Source organism: Apteryx mantelli, chromosome 3 (genome assembly GCF_036417845.1).
Source record: "Apteryx mantelli isolate bAptMan1 chromosome 3, bAptMan1.hap1, whole genome shotgun sequence".
Lineage (NCBI taxonomy): Eukaryota > Metazoa > Chordata > Aves > Apterygiformes > Apterygidae > Apteryx > Apteryx mantelli.
The window spans coordinates 86,160,601-86,185,627 of NC_089980.1; positions in this window are offsets into that span (position 1 = coordinate 86,160,601).

Below are 25,027 nucleotides of genomic sequence, written 5' to 3' on the forward strand. Positions count from 1 at the left end.
TCATAGCATCGGTGAAAAGAATCTCAGAATCATCTTAGTTGAATTCAAATACTTGCAGTACAAGAGACTGACATGATTAAACAGATTCATAGCTTGGACTGATGGACAAACTAACTTGGATTGACAATGAACATTTTCTTAACTTTTTCTTTCTGTTTCTTTCAGATTTACCTTCATCTTATTCAACAAGATTCTTTAGTTTTCCCAGGGATTTCTGTCTCAATAGAGCATTATTTTTATTTATTAATTTATTTTTATTTCATTAATTTACTTTTACTGCATATTACACTGGCTTGTTGTGTTTTAGTTTCTTTTCCCATTAACCTCCAAGGATTTGGTTCAGAACTTTATACAGCATTACTTCAAAGTATTCAGAATGATGTCTTAAAACAGCAACATTATAGTTGTTTTCAATACATAATTACAGTAAAACAAAAGCCAGTTAAAAACTGAAATATTATAGCAATTTTTTGAAATGTGATAAATCCGCAATCATTTTCATTGCCAAGCTTCTTTTCCTGTTAACAATCAAAAAGTCAATAAACACCCTATGGAGTTTATGGACTAAAAATCCCATATATAACTTCAGGTTTGCATGTCACATCCAATAGAAACACAGATTCACGTTTGCCAAATACAGCCAGCTCTCATTTATCTGTGAGCAGGTAATGTGGTCTGTTGATCACCCATGCTAGAGATACAAAGCTTCATGTCCAGCAGGGTGTTTAGTTATACATGAAGCATATCACGAACACAGCTGTACTGCTTCTGGGGCTGGAACAGACCCAGGAATACAACACCTACCTTCACACAGAGATTTGAGTAATAGACTCTGCTAGATCCAAGATTTGTTTGTGCACAAATTTAAGTCTGTAATCAAGAGTGCTGGAGAACAGCCTGAGCCTTGCAAGGACAGCGCTGAAACATAATTTGTAACATTGGCTAACCAGTGTTAGCCAATTCTGTATTATATGCTACAGATACCTATGTACCAGTTTTACACAGATTTTCCATTAGGCAGCATAGCCTTGCCTTGTATTAACCTGGACTCTATCAAGACATAAAAAGTAGTATATAAGCCGTATGAACAGTTTGTAGGATCATATCCCAGACACAGCACAGGACTGATAAGGTGCAGTTTTTCCTGCTGTTTGGCACAGTCACCAAGGACCTAATCTGAAGTCTGTTAAGCCAGCGGATATCTTCTTGTTGACTTCAAAGCAAGACCAAAAAACACAGAGCCAGAGAAATGCTTCTCTATCTTACATACGAGAGGTGTGTGCTCTAACAGAGTCAAAGCAGATGTTTGTAAGAGATGAATTGCCCTGATCAGTAAATTCTCCAGTAAGTAGATACAATTTAATATCAGCAGAGGCTACTTTTGAAATCAGCTCTTTCTGAATTAATAGGAGTGCTGTCTAAAAAGCAGAATCTCATCGGTTTTATGCTTGAATTTTATTGGTAACCAAGTGTTTATCTATGGAAACAACTATTTGCATCATTTATTTAGTACACATACTTTACAAATAAAACAGATTAATGGTAGTCAATTATAACGTTATTTTAAAGTAAAATTGCAAGTAATGCATTGGCCTCCAAGAAAACATCTCTAAGGTAATACTTGTATTAACAAAACATAATTACTTTGTTTTGTGATTCAACATTACCATCAATTTATTACTCCTGACAGGGCAACTTAAGTCTCTTATAAGAAGGAAAGAAAGAGAAGTCAACAACACCTTGAGGCCAATGCAAAATGACTTTTTTTTTCATATGTGTCTTATCCTTAATCTATAGCCACAAAGAAGTCCACTGCACTAAAATATAAATGATCTGCATCTGGTATTTGTTGCCCTTTTCTGCAGACTTTGTAGGATCTCTGCCAGGAATATGCAACAATACAGTTGAGCAAATGCATCAAAGGTGCAGAAATCAGTTAATTCCATCAGTTTTTCATTGTTCCAGTTCTGGGGGTTGAGACATCCTGGATTATGAACGAGCCTGGATGAAGCAGTACCACAGCATCCCCTGAGGCTTTGAGGACCCAGACATACCCTTGTCCCTGCCTGAAGTCAGCTCAGGTCCACCTTGGCTCACTAGGTGCAATGCGGTGTCAGTGATGCCTGGTGAGGCCCGTACTAAGTGTCCTGCACCACCCTCATGTTCTCCTCACCAGTCTGGACTCAGGACGGGAGCCTCCTCACACCCAGATGGTCAGAGCAAGGGCAGTAGCTCTGTGCGGAATTAACTCGGACCAAGCATGGGAGAAGCTCTGCAAGATCTGAGATGTGTAAAGGGGAACTTCCCTTTATTCCCTTGACTTTGTGTATGGTGTTTAGCACCACGCAATTGAAACATATCAATGGCCATGGAGAAACAGTGTGATCTCTCCAAAGTTCACCACTCTAGATTGGCTGAGCTGCCTCCACCTGGAACTTGCTTGGGCCTGACTAGTTAAGTCAGGTGCCAGGGTGCACCAAGTAACACTAAAAGCAGTATATGAGACATTGCACTTTAGCTAATACACCTATCTGAACCATGCTTGCAGTATGATATGGTACCAGTTATCTGTGACCTACATAATCCAATGACAGACAGTACAAACTGATGATACAACTCTGATCAAATAACAATTTGTGATGTTCTGTAACAGTATCACAAGAAGCATATAGAATAAGTAGGAAAAAAAATGAAACTCTCTCCAAGAAACATTATTTGAGCAGTCTCAGCATTTTAACCCAAACATATAGATGATAGACAGCTCACACTTCTTTCCATTTGTATAGTTAATCTATACTCTGTAAATCTTCGCTCAGGCTGCTAACTAAGCTAACTTTGTTCTGTTCCAGGCCTAAACCCACTCACAGTTTGTTTTTTGTTTTTTGGGGGTAAAGTCATGTGCTTCATGATAAGCAGCCCCTAAAGCCCAGATTTTTGTAGCTGAATTAAAGCCAGTTCAGCAAGTAAATATCCTGCGATATAATTATAGGAGAAGTTTGACTGTCACAGACAAGCAACTTTTCACTCCCTTTGTCGATCTTGGTGCCCAGCTTCCTGCTTGTCCAAATCCCACACCTTTTGCATCTAGAGATTTGTTCTCCTGTCAGCAGCAGCATAGCAGGGATTAGGGCCTTATCTCAGCCAGTCACTGCGGCACATACATTTTGAAGAAAAATTTCTGTCACATCAAGGGGAAACTGAGAGCCACAAAGTATGATGTGATGTGCTTCACCAATGTGATACTTTTTTGGTCTGTGTAAATCCCTTTCCCATACATAAAATATTAGACCTAACTGATGCTACATTTCCTAGATTAATTTGGTTTCAAATTTCTTTTGGTTCCATGTGGTTGAAGCATACTCATTGCTGTTGTGCTGCAAGCCAAGAAGCTTCCCCAAGTAATACTAGTCCTGAAAAACATTTCCTGTGCACAAGCAGCTGAATTACCTGCTCACAAACTGGTCTGTACAGAGTAACACTCTGTTATACTTGAAATAAATAATCCATAAAATATCATTCAATTTTTGGCCATTCAGAGACAGTCCATTACCCTAGTTTTAAGGATTTCTACTTTGAAGAATGAAAGGCCTTTGAATTTCCCAGTTGTAATGAGATCACCTTTAGCACAAGCTAGGTTAAGATGAAAGAAAAATAAAGAATGCATTTATCAAATACAAATAACACAACTGCAAAATCTTTAAAAAGACAAATGAAAATAGAAGCACTCACATATCTACTACTTAGATAAGCTCCAAAGGCTTCTCCTACCCTGCAGGATGCAGCTGACAAGCTGATTAGATGCTTCATGGCCTTGTCAGTCTCATTCTGTGCAAATCCTATGTCCTTAACTCACCTCAAAGACGACAGGATGCAGAGTCCTGTTCCCTATTATGCCCCAAACTTTTCCTTGGGTTGAGGTGAAACACAAGTCCTGCTCCTTCCTCTCTCCTTCTTCTGTTCTTCCAGGATTTCTTAACTATAGCTTCCGGTAAGAGGCAGATTCGAAACGCTTTCCCCAAAACTGTTGGTCACCTCCTCCTGCTTTGGAAAAGATAATATTCCCTGGGTATGTCCATATGAGGGCCTCTCTTGCCTCAGAACTGAATGGACTGTGTTAGTGACTGAGCCCTACATAAAGAGGTGTGCCATTATCATTCAACTTCCAGACCAAACCCTTATATTTTCATATAAATATATAATTTGTAATTATAAGTTATGCAGTTATATTACCAGTATTAACACAGGCAGATCACTACTGGGCTTCATTTTGAAAACGCATAACTAATGGTAACTAATTTCTTCTGAATATTAAAGGACTTGGGGGGGGGAGGGGAACAACTCCTAATCTTGTTATCGAGGAGTACTAAGACACATTCATTTTCTTCATATTACAACAAGGAGTCTCTACATTTCCCTCCTATCCCTTCTATTGGGTAACCTCTGTCTTTGATTGTAGCCTGCCTATAAATTAACTATTTGTTGAGAAGAGCATGGCTTTGTCTCCCAACTCTAAGAATTCCAATACAAATCTCTCCAAAAATAAGTTCCTTGCTACTCTATCCAATATTCAGAGAGTATCTAATCTAGGAGAGAAGAAAATTGTTCACCTAACTATGAGGTCAGGGGAAAATGTGCTTTAAAGATAGCTGAAGAGAACTAAAAAGAAAGAAAAAAATTAATATCAGCACCACCCAGTCAGCTGGATGATGAAAATGCAGCTTCAGCCAACACTGAATCCAACAAAGCTGTTGAAAGATAAGGTCAAGTTCATAATGACGTCACCAGATGATAATCTCATTTAGATTTTGGATAAGGTATTTGGGTGGATGTATGGTGAGGTAATAGGAGGAAATGTAACACAGACTAAGAAAAATGTTGAGCTGAGATGACAAATCAATGGAATGATGACATCAAAAATAGAACATAAAATAGAATTAACATCAGCAGAATTTGATAGGGGTTGGTTGGCTCTACCACCCTTTCACTGTGTGGAACAAATACAAATGCAGTGTGACCGACCAGCGCTCTGAATAAATAATGATGAATTTTCAGTGCTCTACTTGTATATTTTATGAATCTGCTTCTGTCCAGATTTTATAGACTTTATAGGAAAAGAAGCATATGGACTCAGACAAGCTCCTTTTTAATAAACTGAATAAATTTTTGTTTTGTTTTGTTTTGTTTTGCTTTTAGTCAGGTCTTGGATACTTAAAAGTGGAAATTGAATCTGAATAATTTTCATTTAAAAAATAAAAACTACCCTCCAAATAGTCTTTTCCATATGTAAAATGCCAAGTGAGTGTTGGTAGTTGCTTGCTCACCATGAAGAGAGGCTTAAAATTCTGCAGAAATCATAACACATTTTTTGTCCCATCTCAGTGTGGTAATATTTATAGAAGAGGAAAAAAAATATTTCCTTGTTACTGAATCTTTTTTTTTTTTTTTTTGCTATGAATGGAAATACCCTGATTAACATGTATATCAAATTTTTGAAAGTCACCCACTAAAAAAATACATATAGTGTCCTGGGGATACCAAATCCTTTTAAATAATAAAGGAATTGAAACTGTAATTAGGCCTAAACCTTTCAAAGACACTCATTAGCTGTATTCACACAAGTAGGCCTGTGTGAGGCTGTCTTTTGGGGCACAATCCTTCATGTTACCAAGCAATTACAGTAAGTGCCAAGTACCTCAAATTCCCTTTAGTTTCAGTGACAGGAAAGCCCATAGGTCTAAAAGCTCTCCAGAGCTACTCGCTGGAAATGCTTGACCGGCTACTTAGGAGTTGGCCGTGGCCATTGAGGAGTAATAATAAGCATTTCCCTTCTACCAGGGCATTAGCTTTGACCTGATTTTCCAGAGACAAGGGCAAAACTGACTTTTGGGAATGATTATTTATAAAGCACTTCAAAAATGTACAGCCTTATGAAGGCACTACTTGGAAATATAATTACTATTCCCACTTAAAGTAGTAGTACAAAATTATTTTCAATTTGTAACACTCTTCACAGGCATCTCTGGCATTCATCCACTTTCTGTTTCTGCTAACAGACATCCATGTCAGCAGCTGGGGGAACATTTGAGAGTAAAATGGGAATCAAACAGTCCTGATGTTAAGAAAATTCTGGGTCTTAAGCTTACAAAATCTGCCAATCAATAAAAGGCACCATCTACTCTGCACTACATCCCTGGTGCTTTCTGCCTTCAGAGAGCAGCGCTGCCAGAGGGAAGGGCAGCAGGAGGACTTAACAGGGATGTGAGCGCTATCCCCCAAGCAGCCGCTCCTCCCACATTCATTTTGATTTCAACCTGAAAGATGAAATGTTTGCATTTTACCAGATTTCTGTTAAAAACGCTAATTATCATCGTCATCAAGAATTAACAATAATCCCTGTCTAGACAGTTTCCCTTCATATGACCTTACAGTGGATTAAAAAAAAAAAATTATTGCTTCATCTGGGGAATATTTTTCTTTCTAATAGTTGGTGCTTTACCTTTGGACATTAATATTTTAGAAATGGAATTTGAGGGCATCTAATGATTGTAAAGTCTAGTGATGACACACCTCAGTGTTTAACATCTTTGTGTGCTGTGTCTCACTTTTAAAGGCACCAAAGCATGTCATTATGGGACCATAATGTACACCCTGTCACGTCTTATCGCTTAATTAGGTCATCTAGCCTGCTCACCTCATTAAGTGAGGGACTGCAATGGCTAACATTTTATTTCTAGCATTTTTTCCAGACTGCTTTTAAAAGTCCCAAGGGTGGGTGCTTCCACTAGTTTCTTAGCAGGATTTTTTCATATTCCAGTATATCTCACCATTAAGGATGGTTTCCTGGCTAGTTTTCCATTTATTTAACATCAGGCAATCAAAGTATTGTTTTTGCTGGGTGACTGTAAGGGCTTCACATCTCCTTATCACTCCTAAATCTCCTATATCATTTATTTTTCTCACTATTTCTGAAAAACAAAATACATATTTATGGCTAAAAAAATCAAGAGAAAACATTTTCAGTTCATTCAGCCACTAGGGTTTTTTTAAATAAAAATTCCGGAAACTAGAACAAAACTCATGGCCAGTTTTATCACAACTGCATGCAAAACATCGGCACGATTCACAATCCTTCTCTCAACCACAGCCTAAAATCAGTTCACACTCCAGTTATGAGACATATATACTGAAGCACCTATTCTTGCTGTCTTCTTCACAGAGCGATGGCCAGAATCTAGACAAAAAAGTTCTGAAAAGGCCTGCTCAGACTCTGTCAGTTTGGACTGGCTTCATTTAAAAACATGTTAAGAGGAAGAAGCCACTTTTTTCACAAAACTGAGTAGCTGGAATACATGCCTAGAGAATGGGAGAAACCTGAAATTTAAGTTTTTGTAGGATAAAGGGATTTAAACAGACATCTTCTCCCTCCTTAGAGATAACCTTTACCACCTGGCTATTTAATAGCTTCTCCACAACTCCAGTAAAAATTGAGGCACTGTGCAAAAAAGGAATGCAAGATTTATGAATCTATAGAGACAATAATAATAATAGGAGGAGGTATCCTGGGTCTTTAATCTAGTGATACATTACTACTCAGAAGGGGATGGGAGTGCTGGGTTCTGATTTCATTCAGTGAATGCAAAAGCCCTACCTGGTCTCCGCAGCAGGACTGAAAGTTAGTATTTCCCCTCTAGTGTGTTAGTCACCAGTTCTAGATGTAAATCTGCATTCCTTCCATTAGGAACCAGATGCACAATCTTTTGCTGAGGAGTGAGCCCAAGTCTCTGGTTTCTGCTCCCAGAACCTTTTCAGTGCTTTATCCAATCATTATTTCAGTACAGATTGTAATACAGAATAGGGAAAAACAGAATACAATTCTGTTATAGGAAATTTTTGTCTGAGTACTGCTTATAGCAGTATATGTCAGCCTTCCTCTTACAATTGCTTTTGTTAGGGCAATCACAGAGATGCTCACTTGGAAAAAAATGTGTCCTTTGGTTAAAAAGAAGCTTGGTGGCCAAAAAACTGTGAACTGCCTGATGCTTTCATAACTTCCTTTTCACTTCATACTGTAGTGACTGGTAATAACAGGACTTATAAACCGTATTAGCTCTGATTTCAGGGCAGGACATCATTTATTTCTTATTCAATATTTTCCATTCACTATTTCCATTTAATATATTGTCCTCCTGTGTCTCTCGACAGTCTATTGCATGCTTAAAGGTTTGCATATATGAGGAAATTAGTGTCCAGGAAACAAGACGTGTATCTGCAGTCTACACAAAACTCCATACCAGTCTGATGCATGAACACATAGCGCTGTCTTCTAAGTGCAAAGTAGTTTGCTCCAATTTGCAATGAGGTAGCAATCTCAAACAGAGATGCACTGCTCAGATGTGCCACAAGTAGCTATGTGTGGAGATGAAGTAACATAATATTCAGTAAGAATTGACCTCCAAGTTTTCTGTACTTTAACTTTCCTATGTTGATAAATCTTTATGTGATGTTTACGCGCAAGAAACAGAAGTGCACTGAATTTATGTCAGGTAAGGGAAGCATATCCAAAGTATTAACTAGGGAATATAAAGCCAAATGTTTCATGTAAAGTGTTACTTGTTAGTGTTCAAAAAGTCAATGCAAACTTACTTTAACAACTATATTCCAGACCCAAACCCTTCATTATAGGAAATAGCACAGAGCAGTGTTTTGACTGAATGAATTTTCTGAGAATGTGAATTGAACTGAATCAATTTTTGCAATTTCAAGGCCATTCACTGTGAACTCAGTGTAAGACTCCAAGGGAGCACTACAGCAACACATTCAGACTGAATTGCTTTGAAATTGGTTAAAGACCACTTCATTTTCTTCAGCTATGTTTTGGAAAGCATGTTTTCATGTTCTAAATTTAATTTCAAGTTGAATTGCTGAATTGATTAAATGTCTTATTGTATCTTACTGTAACTTTATTGTAATTCCAAAGCTCCTTTTTTCCAAATAGTAAAAGCTAAAACAACTGTAAAAGCATATCCTCATTAGACTAAAAATACCTCCTTCACCTTTAGAATATTGAGCTTTTGGCAACTAATTTACTTTAGATTTTTCAATGACCTTACAAAACCTTTTTCGCTTTGATTTGTTCTCTGGCTGATTTTGTTCCTACCATGATGGCCAACAAAAGCTCTTGATCGTCTGCCTTTTTTTTTTTTTCCAGTAAGATTATAATGACTCCCTATAGCCCATTATTACAAGCAATTATAGGAATGTCACATCAAGATTTACTAGCATGTTAGGAGGAGAGACATGGAAAGACAGGAAGGAAGAGTGTTAAAAACTGACTTTTTAGGACTGTGAGAAAGAATCAGAGAGGGAAAAAGATCTTAGTGTTTAGGTAATTTGGTAAATATATTAAAAAATATAGAACTGTGTCCAGAATAAATATATATATATATATATATGGGGTTTTTTGTTTGTTTTTAAAGAATGTAAAGTGATTTTGGTGATTAGGAAGAATTCTGAACTTAACATACTATCAGCCACCCACTTTCCCTTAGCTTTGTTTTTCTTCCTGTAAAGTGGGTTTCTCAGACTATCTACTTTAGTCAGTTATCTTATGAATAACATCTGCCCCTTAAAGACACTGGTTTTCCTTATCTTTGTGGCAGACGCGTTTTGTCCCAAAAGATGGCATGAAGGGCCTTTTTCCCTCCCCGTAGGTAAAAGACACAAACATTAGGTTCATTTATCATATCACAGTGTCCAGATATGTGGGAGGCACCTCACTCAATCACAGAAGAAGACTTCATCTCTGGTGCAAAGAATTTTCATGATCATGCCAGAAAAGGCTTAAGCCAACACAGTGGAGGAAAGATGCAGAATATATCCTGCGTGTGCATTTCTACTCCTTGAATGTTAGTGAACAGATTATGTATGTTTACTTAACAGATTAAGTATGTTTAAATGAGAAGAACTGTGGAGGATCAACCACAGAGTACACAGCTCTAAGTCTAATTGACAACAGGGCATAAGCTATTAGCCTCTGAACATTAGGGACTATCATGTAGCTTTTGGTGGTGTTTGATGTTCCTAACACACAAATACGTGTACTTTCAGATCTGCTGATTGATGTTCTTCACTGCATTCAGAGATGAAACAGAAGTATATTAATAAATAAGTAGAGTGTATTCATCAATAGAGGTGTCTGGAAATTTTCCAGTGGAACAGACTTCCAGCTAAAAATATGATAAAATTTGAAATATTATATAGAGACATCTCAATTTTGGTAAAATTCCATGAAACCACAGGCAGGTGAGTTGTGCTGGAAGTCACCTTCATGGGAACCTGGGAGGAAGGGGGTCTTTAGCCCTGCAGCAAGTCTTACGAGGGAGCTTTTCCAGAGCTGGAGACCTAAGGTGCTCTGGTTCCTGACTGAAGTTGCAAGCACATTTCAGAATAGAACAGAACAATGGTGTCCTGATACAAAAATAAATTACATAAGTCATTGGAGATATTAAAAAATAATTGTATTATCAGTCAGAACAAAAACTAACTTTGGAAACTCATTTTTTCCCTGGAACTAGAAATCCTCAGTTTCAGCCAGCTGTATGAATTAAAACGAAATACCAACATAATTCTGTAGGAAACAAAGACTTTATTCTATATTACTTCTGATCGATGTCTTTTCCACTAAAGGTAAAAGAAATAAACCTAAGGAGGGCTGAGAGCTTTCTGGGACATCAGCAGCTACTTTTACTGCTGCCATCATGATGAAACCTAGCATGATGAAACCTTTGCTGCAACTGGTGGCCAAGAAGGCCAGTGGTATCCTGGGGTGCATCAGGAAGAGTGTTGCCAGCAGGTCGAGGGAGGTGATTCTCCCCCTCTACTCAGCCCTGGTGAGGCCACATCTGGAGTACTGTGTCCAGTGCTGGGCTCCCCAGTACAAGAGGGATGTGGCACTACTGGAGTAAGTCCAGCGAAGGGCCACAAAGATGATTAGGGGACTGGAGCATCTCTCTTATGAGAAAAGACTGAGAGAGCTGGGCCTGTTTAGCCTGGAGAAGAGAAGGCTGAGAGGAGATCTTATCAATGTGTACAAGTATCTGAAGGGAGGGTGTCGAGAGGATGGGACCAGACTCTTTTCAGTGGTGCCGAGCGACAGGACACAAGGCAACGGGCACAAACTGAAACACAGACAGTTCCATCTGAACATGAGGAAAAACTTCTTCACTGTGAGGGTGACAGAGCACTGGAACAGGTTGCCCAGAGAGGTTGTGGAGTCTCCTTCTCTGGAGATATTCAAAACGCGCCTGGATGCAATCCTGTGCAATGTACTCTAGGTGACCCTGCTTGAGCAGGGGGGTTGGACTAGATGATCTCCAGAGGTCCCTTCCAACCTCAGCGATTCTGTGATTCTGTGAACTTTACTGAAACATTAGTTACATTTTGAGGTAAAGAACAGGCTCCCTAGTTCCCCAGGGGAGTTACACGACCATAATATATTTGGGTTTTACTTTGCTTTCAGCCACACTGTTGGTTGCCACCTTGCGACCTCAAGCACAAAGGTTCATAACAAGAGCTTAGGAAGAGTTTATGAGGGTGAACGGAGCTTAGCACAGCTGGGCCTGCTTATGCATGATCTGTCCAGACTACCTGAGTAGGAGTCTGGATCTACAACAAGGTGCTGAGTATGCTTAAACTCTCCTTCTTTGGACAGTTCTGGGGTGGACATATATTCTCTTCTACTGACCTAGCCAAAGAAATATCCAGCAAAGGGATGGAGCGAGCCTCTGCGTCTGTCAATTTCTTGTGCTACTGCAGCAAGTTTCTCCAGAGCACATCTGTCAACACTGTGTCAGAAGACAAGGACTGCAATTGTTTACTTGTTCCTACAGAGAGAGTGCAAGGGTGGGAAACTCAAGGAAGCATTTCTGTCTGTGCATTCCCACAGAGGCCAGTCACCATCCAGCCTTTTGAATTATGTGATTTAAACTCTTCTGTGAAGCAAAAATACATGGATTTTGAAAGCTAGTACTTATGCAGAGCACCTTCATGGTTGCATAAATTATTTAGCATATTTGATTGCAGCATAGAAAGCTAACAGTTTCCCCTGCAACCAGCTAAAGGAAATGTTTTTCATAGTCTGCTGTGATGCAGCTTTGTACATGCAAATAAAAGCTACAATGAACTATTAAGCATCCCAGCCCTAAAATTGCTGTTGTGTCCCAGTTATTAGCCACAGATGTCCAGTAATGATTGCTCTTTGTTTACCAAATTGACTTTTTTTTCCCTGTTGGGAGAAGGATGGAGCAATTTGGCTAAAGAAAGTCTGTTCCTCCACTTCTTGTTGCCTTAATAAAAAAAAAATGAAATCTCTTGAAACATGGAGTAGATTAATTGGAGCAACAACTGTCTTGTTCAGTTAATCAGCTCTGAATTCACCAATAGATATCCCAGCTGGCCTTGGAAGTAATCACTGGAGGTGTAGGAGTGTGTATATGAGCTAGCCAAAGCGCAAAGAACAAAACTGTGCCTGTGATGACTGAATAGACAGCATTATCCTGATCAAGGATTTCTTACAAAATTATTTCAGTGGAACAAAATAGGATATGCACAGTACAAAAAGGGAAAAGCAGAACAATATTAAAATGAAAAGAAGGAGATCATAAAAAAGGAACATTAAGACTTGAATCTACAGATTCAATAGAATTCAGCTGAATAGTCTATTGTACCTATTCTGCTATAAAAACCCTCTGTTTGGGAAGGGGATTTTATTTTAGCCTAAAGTGATATTATGAAAGAAAAATTTGCCTGACTAAGAATTCACTGGGACTGTGATAGTCATAACTAAAATAAGAACAAAACAATAACATAAACTCCTAATAAAAAAATACCTTCTAGCACAAAAAAATCTAAAGATATTCCACTATTTAACTCATAAGAGATGTTAACATTCAGAACACCTAGGAGCATGCTGTTACACCTCCAAAGGTGTTTCTGTAACAGTAGGACATCATTCATATTCTGCCTCACCGAGTCCTATTATTTTTCTCCCTGAACATTCAATTAGATGATGAAGAGCTATTCTGAGCCAGCGAAAGCCAGTGTAGCAACATTGTCTCATTATCTCTTTGCTAAGAGATATCTCTTTTTTTATTTTTCCAGCAACAAAGGCCTGGGTCCTGCTCTGTGCGATACCTGTTTTTTTTATTTTGTTTGGCTGGTTGGTTTTTGCCAGTGTAACTTCAGAGGGAACAACCGAATAGCAGAGAGTATAGTTGGGTACCAACAGAGGTTGTCTAGGGCATGGATAGGATGTCTTGTCCTGGATCTGTTTGGAAGAGGTTATGACTTAGCTTTTGATAATATAACTCAAGCTGTGGAAATCCAGGGCTACAGTTACAAAAGGATTTGTGCTGCAATTAGGCACCTGAATTCAATATGTAGATCTTTACAAGTACTATTGAGCTGGTGACTAATATCTGTAGTGCCTTTGATATGAGCATTCCCTGCACACCAAATATTTTCCTCCCACATATACCCAGAATTGTCTCAATCTTGACATTGCTGAGTACTTGTAGCCCCTCTCATGTCCATCTCCCAGCCTGACCCAGAAATCAGTTAATTTCAGGTTATCTCATCTAAAGCACTCTCCCAATGATCCCTATCAAAAGAGGCCTGCCTGACAGGGTTTCCATAAAATGAAACCAGAGATCATGCTGGCAACAAATGATATTTAATTCTCTCTATGCACTGTAGACAGAAGTACCAGGTATGTCATTTAGGTATCATGAACACCACTACCATCCACAATGCTTAAATCTTCTTTGTGTAACTTGTTCTGAAGTACAGTACTGCAAGTCAGCATATAATTCCTAGTGACAGCTGAGATAGCAGTCCCATTTGTTAATGCCTAAAAATTAAGAAGATTAAAATTGTTTAAATGGATACAAATTTATACCATACACACACACAAAAAAAAAAAAAAAAAAAAAGAGCAAAAGCCCTGTTACGTTCCTTCCCCACAGAAAAGTGTCTTTTTAGAGAATAAAACTTGGCTAACCTTTGCACACTACCATGGTATTCCATGGCAATTGTTCATAACCCATTTTCTGCTCTTGGCAAGGAGAAAGCTTCCTTCTATCAAGGTCATGCAGAAGAAACCTAGCTAACACAAAGAAGAAGACAAAAGTTTAAGAGAGCACTTTGCATCAGTTGTTGGCATGCAAAGACATAATAATGGTACTTAGACTGTTAAATCAAAGCGTGCCATTTAAAATAGCATACAAAAACACTCTGGCCAAGAGAAGCATAATAGCAGGAACAAAACAAAACCAAATCCTCTAAATCCTCACAAACTAAAAGAAATCTATTCATTATAAATGAATAAATTTGAGCCACAAATCTAAACTGCTTTATTAGAGAGCCATCAGTTTTCTCTCATTCAGTATCTCAAGCCACACAAGAAAGGATAGCTCTGATTAAGTCCAACAATGCTGAGATCAAAGGAAACCATCAGACAAACAATCTTATCATAGACAGTATCTGAAACAGGCTCCTGTCTGCTGTCACAGTTTACTAAGGCAATGTGTCACAGACTGCTTATGTGTCCGAGAAAGAAGTCATGCCTGCTACTGAACAGTTTCCCAGTTCACATGAAGCCCAGCTCTGCTCAACTGTGCGAGGACCAAAGCTGTCAGAAAAGAAAAATTCCTAGTTGGTGAAGCCACATTTGTATTTGGCACTTTTCTGAATGCAATCTTTGTGAAAAAGTCAGATTTCAATTACACAGATATAAAATGGGAAGGACAGTAATAATTGCATCCTATTTACAGCAGTATAGCTGAGATCAGACTCTGGCTTGTAATATCTAAAACAGGAACTTGAATAATATGGATGCAAAGGATCAGAAGATCTGATGGCAAACAGGGATACTTTTTAATTGGTAAACGCTCGCCTCCTTCACTGCAGTCAACCAGATAAACCTCTTCAGTACTGAAATAAATTTAGTAACAGGCATTTTTTCATCCCTAAAATCTAAATGTTCTTTGTTGTTTTACAGTTTTAGACCACTGATTTCTGTTATGAGAATTTCTTGCCAGGCCAGAGCCTTCCTTAGCCTTTTTTGAGTTTTTTTTCCTAAGTAAGAAGAAAGGATAAAAATCAAAGATCTTACCTTTGCTCCATTACACTGGCTTTGTGCCACTGCAGCCCTGTTTGGGTCTACAGAAGAAGGGCAATGTAATCTCCATGTATCAAATTCAAGACAGAGGTCCTAAATACATGGCACTTTTGTAGAAATGATCAAGCACAATATGATTCACATTTATACTTATCTGGAGGGTGTCACGCTCAAAGCAGCAGAAATCATGGCTTGGGAAGAGTCATATCTGGAATTAACAAGGTTAAACAACAAGGGAAAGAAGGACTGGAGAAAGATAGACTACTTTCTTCTTGATCTGTAATGTTGTGTCTGTGCATTGTCATTTATCAGCAGTGTCACACGTATACAGTAAATTGTATTTCATGGGTTAGAAAGAGCTATCTTCCAGTGCCAGAGGCTCAGGAAGTTTAAGACTGTGTGTAGTCTTTAAAATATAAACACTTCTTAACCTCTTTGAGCATTATAAAGTAACACCACAGCAATGACAGATCTACTGCCTAATTTGCAAGTGCAGTCCCTGAAAACTAGTGCAGTATGCTTTTTATTGAATCAGTCACACTTGACAAAGTACCTTTTTTTTTTTTTTTTCCACAGAAGGTGGAGATTTACTACAAGATCCTGGCTCAGCCTGTGATATATGATGTACTTCCTAGACAGAACCTTAGGACTGTTAACCTGATTCAGATTTGACATTCATCTGGCCCAAGAATTGCTTCAGCTACAGAATGTCTTGAAGAAAAACTGGAGGAAGTAGTATCTCTATAAGTGTGCATATACAAAAGCACTTAGGACTGTGGTTTTATTAAGTGTCCTCCAAGCACATGTAATTTCTGCAGAGATTACCAAGAAGATCAGAACTGAGGTGGGCACCAAGCCACAGGAAGCTGTACTGAACTGTCATTAAACCCACCAAAAAATAAACCACACATAGGACATGTCTATCTGAATACGTGCTGACAATTGCTTGTCTCATCTGTCAGACGTCCAAGACAGCAAGATGTGAGCTAGTTCAGAAGCCATACGGCTCCTACACTTCAACACTAGACCAGTGTTGAGCCCAAATAAATATATGCTGCCTCTCAGGAGGATTTAATGGGTCAGGCTTAGTTCTGCACTAAGGTGGTTAAGTGGCTTTTCAAGCAGCCTTTGCTTATGTCCAGCCAATTTAGAGTGTGAAGAGATCTGCTGTGTGACTCTCTGTACCTAGCCATTTTATTCTTTGGGAAAATAATCCACTTAATGGACTGAAGGATGCTCACTGGAAAAGCAAAGTAAAAATCACGAGTGGCAGTGCATAATATCCAGATGTTCCTTTAAAGCAAGTGGTACTAAAAATCATTACTTATCTGAGTCTAGTGTTGTCATTGGGATATTCCCTATCATAAGAACAGGAAATAAGAGATTTCACGCTATGAAATTACCTAGCAAAATTAGTTAAATAGTTAACTGGTGTCCAGTGAGAGTTTGTAGTGATCATTAGGAATAACTGGAATGAAGAATGTTTGAAATAGCAGTATTAAATGGGTCTTCCACAATCACATTAAATTAGCGCTTTTTTGGAAGTTGATCTGTTCCTCCACATTTTCAGCATCTCTCATTCTGTGTGCATTTTGATTTAACAAAAGTATTCACAATTCACTATTACCACTTTTGGCACTTGGTTTTTCTTCTGTAATACAAATGTCTTTAATATTACTATGTTTAAAAAGGACACACCACCACACAATTGAAATATCTTTCAAAGGTCTCTTAAGAAGAAATGTGTGATTTACCAGAAGATCTTTTGGCCACATGCTCTTATTTTGCAAAGATTTTAATTCTGTTGGACAACATATTGTTTCACTTTGCTGCATCAAGGGTGATTCAGTACTGGGGACTGGCGGCTAATAGTTCATGCCATTACTTTTAATTGGATAAGGTCCATTTGCATAAATAAATATTCCTGGGAGCATTCAGGGACTCTTGATTTTTCACAAACCTTACTCACACAAGGTGAAAACTGCCCCGTGATAGAGGGACCATGTCGGCGAAGCCAGTTATCTGTGCAGCCCCTGTTCATTTTAATTATTTGAAGAACAGGAACATGCTTATTAGCTGAGACTGCATCTGCTTTAAAGATGCCTGGATAGCTATGAAATAGCATGGGTGTTACTCCAAAAGTACTTCTGTCTGAAAGCCTCAAGCTATTTTTCAAAATAAATTTAAGGACAAAAAGAACATTTTAACTGGACCACCTTTCAAAGGCAGCACATGAGAAGTCAGTGCCCTGTTCAGCATCAGCACATGAATTTTTCAGTAAGCATGAAACATTCTACATTCACAATGAAACAAGTATATCATTCTTCTTTAGCTGACAGTAGAAAGCGAAGTTAGAGATGGCTAACTATTAAAATCCTTGCTGGTGATCATGAAATCATGAAAGCCAAACATGAGCTGGCCCAGGGAAAGGAAGGGGAGTTGAGGAGCCAGTCTGAGTGGGTAGCTCAGAAGGTCATGTACTCTGGTATCCTCAGGTTATTAATCTGTGGTTGTTAACATTCATTGGTTTGTTCAAAGAAAGGCACAAAATGTTCAGTAATGCCCATAACACACAGGACTACAAGGTTAGAGAAGGAAATATTCCCTACAGACCTTGTCTACTGTTCAGCTTTTGCCCTAGTATGATTATCCCTCTAATTTCTACATAGTTAATATTTTGCATCAGTGACTTCTATGGTTAATTCAGTGTAATTTAAAAGCATTCTTTGTCATTTCTTACCATTTACATTCAGAGTTATGTCCTCCTTCCCGTCTCCCCTCACTGCAATTAACTCTAATGGCTACCCTCCAGTTCATGACTGGATTGATCACTGGTTCGTTCCATTTTCATTTCTCATGCTTATTAATATGTCCAATAATTGTGGCATTTCCTGAACAAATGTCAGACAATAGGCAACACACACATAAAGCTAGACCTTTCTGCACATGGAGGTTTCTAACTACCCATAAGCAGATGGATTGTGGGGTGAATAAATACAGACATCCAGCTGAGCTGGTGGATGACTGCAAAATTAGGCTGTATATTCAGTGTCTTACATCCATATTTATTTCCCAAGCTTTGGATGCTACTAAATGTGTGTGCATGTTTTGTTTCTCTAGATCTTTTAGTGAAAAGGGTACATGAAAGGTAACATCACATAATGTTTCTTATACTACTTACTCATGTCTCCTCATCTGATTAACAATCACAACCCCCAACTGTCAAGTCAAAGAATATATCCTCCTTTCAGGCAGCATCCGCCTGTCTGACATGTTCTTTGGAGCTGCCATATGTACTTATCTCCTGATATTTTGTCTTGGATGCAGTATTCAGTAAACTGTGCCATGGATTGCTCATCCAATTTTAGTATTGCACTTTTCAAACCAACACTCTCAGGATGTCTCTGAATAAGTCTTTCAACTCAGTGATACATCATCTCAAATTAAAAGCAGAAGGTGCCTCCATGTTTGGATGCATTTGTGCATGTGTTCCTGCTGCTTCTGAAGCTGAAATACACTTGAAACACATTTCTGACAGCTCCAACCTCAGAAACCTTTTGGGTTAATGGGAATATACTAGTTGCAGTGATGTTTTTGTTCTCAATGGAAAGCACTTCCAAAACCAACATGAATTAAACACACCAGCAGAAATCCAGTCATAGGGCATTTGTGAAGTCATCTGACAGTCTTTCTTCAGGTAGTTCTTTTTCTCAGTCACTCTGTTCCTTACTCTGCTTCATAAGTAATGTTTTCACATCAAAGTGAGAGAGCTGGATTGCCTGCAAGGGTGAAATGATAGCAGCTCCCTTGATTTATCAACCTAACTTCGTGAAACCAACATTTGTTAGGTTGATTGTTTTTTTTCCCAGGTTCCTATAATACTTGGTGAAATGTTTGCTGTATGCATTATCTTCCTTACATTGACTTGGTGATGACTGTCTACATGTTGACAATTTATAGCTAACTAAATATAAGGGGGTAAGCTTTGGGATATTTTGAATCTATTTACTCTTGTATTTAATGCAGCTACATTAAATTATAGTTCTTCTATGGATTTTACTATAGTTTGTCCATAAACTTCTAATTTGGGCTCATCATGTTGTTCTCTGATACAACAAGGACAAATTTCTAGGCCTGGATACTCTAATTATTTTCATTTTGATTTTTTCTAAGATCTGCTCTGATGAAAAAGCAACCACTTTCACAGCTCAAACTGCAGCAGTTTACTGCAGATGATTTCCAAAACTTTGTAAGAAAGAGTGTGAAGAGATACAGTGTTTCCTCCCAGAACCCAAATCATGTTATACACCTGGGACCCTAAGAAGGCCTAAATAAACTTTACTTGTATGCAGATGCAGGTTGAAGCCTGCCACAAACATAGTTTTCCTCTAGCTGTTGTGGAAAAGATGAACAAGAAAATTGTCAATGAGACATGAGAAATATTTGCTACTTAGAAGAATGGGACAAGTATATCTGGCTCATGTACTCGGATTCATACCTGTTCTACAGTGAAGTGATGGATTGTGACAGAGCATCTGCATTTCTTCAAAAAAGGAAAAGCATGTAGTTTGATTTAGGCCAACATTAAGTTGCAGCCCTCCAAGGTCAAGGAAGAAGCTGGCAAGGATTTAAGACCTGAAAGTGTGACTGAGACACTGCTTCTGAGCACAGTTGCTGAAACAGTGCTGTTTAAGCACCAAGACATCTGCACTGCTTTTTCTGAAAATGCTCATAAATGTTCTTTCTCATTATTACCATTTTTTCCAGGCTCCCATCATGTCCAGAAATAACTAATTATGGGAATGTTTGCAACCCTTTATCTCCAGCCTGACTGGAAACAAGAAATATTGGTGCTTACCATAAGAGACTTACACATTTTTGCAGGCTGATTGATTTAGATGAATATCTAATACCTAGCATTTTTGCAAGCCTGTTAGAACTGAACCTATTTCTGAAGCTTCTAGTATTTTATATTCAACTAAAAAATCAAATGAAAATTCTCTTATAACCTCAAAGAGATATTGTTTATTGTTTTGAATGGAAGGAATTGAGCTTTCGGTACTTAGCTGAAGCATGTCAAGGTCAAGTTTAAGCAGGACTCCAAAAGTTCAGTACACTTTTAATAAGCATCAGCTAATCATGCATACTTCTCAGTCTTTTGCATCTGTTCTCAATTGGGAGTGAAGGTCACTTCTATTACCAGCCAAGATCAGCTAGTAGAGATAAAGGGAAAAAGGATCTCCTACCTGTGCCCCAGCAGGAAAGTGGTTGTGCACATTTGCTGGAGTGTGGAATTCATTAGATGAATTGCTGTTGGCAACCTCTTAGCAACTGAATAAATCACTAAGCCCCCACTTTCTGCTTAGAAAGGTTTGTCTCAGAAAAAAATTACAGGCAATTTGTTTTTCAACAAATTAAACAAGAGTAGACTGGGGCAATTTGAAAAATTTAGCTGTGCAGGACTGAAACTAAGGATACCACCAAAATCTCCCCAGATTTGTTTTCATTTGAAATTTACTAATATAGTACATTTGGTCAATAAGATAAGAAAACACAGAACTCCCTGAAATCCTTACAACTTTGCAAAATAAAGCATCAGAAACACAGAATAGCGCCATTCACTAACGCAATTAACAATCATTTTCATTTTCCAGAGCACATTAAGCCTCCCTTCAGATCAAGTTTCCATTAGACAGGCACTTTTCATGCAAACATCTAAAGACCAACCTCTGTCCTAAAGCTAAGGATGTCTGCCACAAGCCAGGTAATATCCTGCAGACACCGTTCTCTGATTCAAAGGGAGTATGGCCCAAGGAAACTGAAGGGCTCCCCCGCGTAATATCGCCAATTCTCAGCATTGTTGCACAAATCTTATAACATTTCTTACTTTAAAAGCCTCATTTCTTCAGTTCAGGACAGGATAGACTGATCTCACATTTCATACAGTTCAATTTACCTTAGAAGCATAACAATTACAGAAAAAAATTGTAAACATGAATATCACCTGAGATAATAGCACTGTGCAGAGATATTGCACACACAATTCCAAAGAGATCAGGGAAAAGAGTCTTATTGTTTTCAGTGGGTGCTGGATTCTGAATATATTAAGCATTTGTAAATAACTTTAGGTAGATAGTAGGAAAGTGATTTTTCTTTTTAATTTGCTAAGAACTTAAAAGAGAATTTAAAGATCACAGTCTTTCAAAGAGAATTTTTGATCTTTTAAGTGTTGAGCTTTTAAGGAGTCATTTTGTTCTATTTAGGGAAGTATTAAAAATAAGAACTCTTGTAATTTCTTTTCTCTCTTACAAGACAAAGAACTGACATAAAAAAATAAAGATTTCTCAGAAAATGTTAAGGTTGTAAATAGCTATTCTCAAAAGTCAGGAAATGCCACGGTTGATTATTCCTAACCTTAATTTGGAAGTCTAGTGCACAAGCACTGTATTACAGTCTTTATTAATTCCACAGTCACAAACTATTACTACAACCTGTCTCATTCAGTCAGTGCTTAGGGGGAAAAAAGTTCACTGAAGGACCTGCCCCATGTTGTCTTTTATCAATTTCTTCTGTGTCCTCTTGTCCATGTGGTACCCCTCAGCGCTTGCACTGCACAGTGAGAGCTGTAGTGCAGGTTTCCTCTGTTCTGTCCTATGGAGTGGACTCTGCCAATGGAGGGCAAGTCCCCAACACAATATTGTCTCTCCCCCAAGTGAGCAAGAGTGTGCCCCTGGGAGTCATGAGTTTATCAGTGCATCATGGCGTGCACAGTCTGGCCTTGCAAGTGGGGGCATCCAAACTTCAAAATCCTTGGGAGAGTATCGTTCTAAAATGCATCATAATGGTGAAACGATTAAACATCTGAAAATTTATTTATAAAAATATTCATCTTTAAACTTAATGTCCTGATTCAAGAAAGAACATATTTTTGATGTAGCAAAAACTCTGATGTCTTCATAGTTCTAAATCTAACCCATCTTTTCTTCCTCTTCTTCTTAGCAGCACTGTGTATGAATTTACCACTAATTAATAGCCAGCCACTAGACAGACTCACCCACTGCTTCAAAGAGCTTCCATACAAAGTCCGGGAGGAAGAAAATATTGTCTTCATAATGCAGATTGGGAATTAAGGCACAAAAAGATTAAATGACTTGCATAAGTTTGTCCAGGAAGCTTTTAGCAGAACCAGAAGTTACACCCCAAGTACAAGACTGTTCTTGCAACCATCTAAATTTTTGGAAGCGTTGCTAGTCTTGCAGCAATGTTTTTTCTATATCTTGTTAAAACTTTTTAGAACATTCCTCCCACTTTCTCATGTGCCTTTCCAAAACATGAATACGACTTCAAAAACAGGTATAAGGGTTTGCAGCACTTGTGCTTGTATTGCCAGTGTAGAGTTTACCAGGTATATATTTCCTGTTTGGTCAGAAAGTGGGGAAGAAAGATATGCTCTGAAGTAATTACCATGTTTACAGATTACCTTAGTTTGGCTTGTGCACCATGTAGCAGTGGGCTGTTTCATTATTCTAAACAAGTCCAGATCAAAAGAGAAACCAAGGAGAGGGAGGGATATTTTCATTTTGTGTCACTGGATTAAAATGCAAGTAGTAACACTGTCTTGAAAAGGTCCCTCTAGAAAGGTAGGAGATCATTCACTTGTAGGAACATCTGATGACCCTTCTTCCCTGAAAAGTAGCAGCAATGGAACCCTCTCCCTTCCCATACACCACAGCGCATGCACACAGAGAGTAGGTTGGAGCTGCCTCATCCTCTCTGCCACCCTTAAGCCCAAAGCCATGAGCAGGGCTGACTTAGAGGCAGCATTCCTTACTGTCCTGCTGTGGTGATACATGATCCTGATCTAGCTGTTGTTCTTGTTTTTATATACTTTTTAGAAATGTAATGTTGAGCTTGCAACACACGCTCAGAGGGGAAAAGATTTAATGAATATTAAAAGCATGTAAGTAATTTTTCCTCTGTTATTCCCAAGCAAGCTCTGTGGAACATCCATGTAAATTATGCATAATAGCAAAATAGTAAAATTATGCATAAAGCTGAACTTTCCATTTGTGCAACATGCAAGAGCCACCTTCATTTTTAGCAGCTTGTGGGGATTCACTCTGTGCTTTGGAGCAGACAGATGGAAATTCTGGAATATTTCTAAAATTGTTTTGTTCTCCCTTCAATCTAGGCATCTTCGCTACAATTTGAAGGGTTTGGGATACCTAATTTTATTAATCTTTCAAATTATCCAAAGATTTCAGTGAGAAAATCAAAACCCAATTTGCTGCCTTGCATTCTTTGTTGACAAGATTGCACATGACTCCGAAAACTAAATTTAAATGTGGCACAGGACTGTAAAATAGGTAGAGAATGTTACAAGGCAAAACAATATCCTTGCTCCAAAAGCATCTTTTGTTCATCAACTTCCTACTAAGGATCAGGACAGGATAACTTCAGATCGTTTATTCAACCCTAGTATAAAATTAACAAGTTCGTTGTGGTCCTAGGAAGAAATATATTTTTTCTACAAACTACTAAATGCTAACATTTCATTTGGCTGTTTATACATGCCCACATAAAGCGTATTTATAGAAGACATTACTCTGTTGTCAGCCCTTCAGAAAGCGCAAAGCTAATACACTGTAAATCCCCCTTCGGGATTCCAGGTCTGGGCTGCCTGGAAGCATTATAGTGGATGTTTTCTTCTCCTTGGGAGTCTGAGGGAGACATATGGTATGGACCAGCATGCTGTGAAAAAGAAACACAACCTCCTTCTCATCAAAGCGCAGATCAAACTTGAGTGGGGTTTGCTTCCTGGAAAATGGGCTAAGCGTTACAGAAGCTCATTTATCTTCCATTTGATCTTGACTACAGCTGGGATCTATATCCATTACCACAATGCCTTAGTCACATCAAGGCCTTGCTAATAGTGTAATGCCTGTCACCTCCCAAATGACAGCACACGGCACTCTGAAAAGTTATGGTGATACACTGTCAAAGTCCTCCATGTACAAAGAACAAGAAATCTGTCTAGTCCCTCCTGGAAATAGATCGTTTCTACGGTTTGTTTCTAAGTCACATCCTATGCTCTACCTCCCATTTTCCATTGGAAGATTCTTTCCATCTTTGGTGTGTGCTTCTTCACTTCTACTTACTGCTCTCAGAAAGGCAAATTAGTTCCAGTTTTGAAACTTCTGAAATTTTAAAATCTTGTCCCAGCCAACCAGCTTCAGTGAAAGTAGGAAAGGGAACAACACAGTGTCATCTGGGGAACAGTAACACCACATATGTCTTCCTGTCTTCTCAGACTTTTCATTTATGGAATATAGTCATAGTTTTATATTTAAAATAAAGAACAACACAAGCATTCATTCTCATCTTTTTTTTTTTTTTTTTTTTAACTTTAAGACAAACTAAAGGAATTGAAGGAAGTTTTGATTAGGCAGCTGAACTATAACAAGTCATCTACTTACAGGCCTTCCATATGCAAGTACCAGGCAATTAGAAAATCACCAATTTCCACAGCACTGGGGGAACAGCACAGCGTCATGTCTATTCTGCGCTCATCTGGTGAAAATGGTTATACTGTGCATAGAGGAACTGTACTCAAAAATTCTCAAGGCAAAGGACACCTTGACACTTACATAAAATGTAAGATATCTGCTCTGCATTCAACTAAGAACATGTCCACACAGATGCAGAAATCTGTGAGCTAGATCTGCCCTTGCTCAAAGCCAAAGGGAGATGAGCCACAGATAGAAAGAGCTTCTGAGCTGCGACGCTGCTCTCTGCAAACATGGTGTACAGATCCTGTATGGGAGCCAGGTCAGACCATAAGTAAAGCTAATG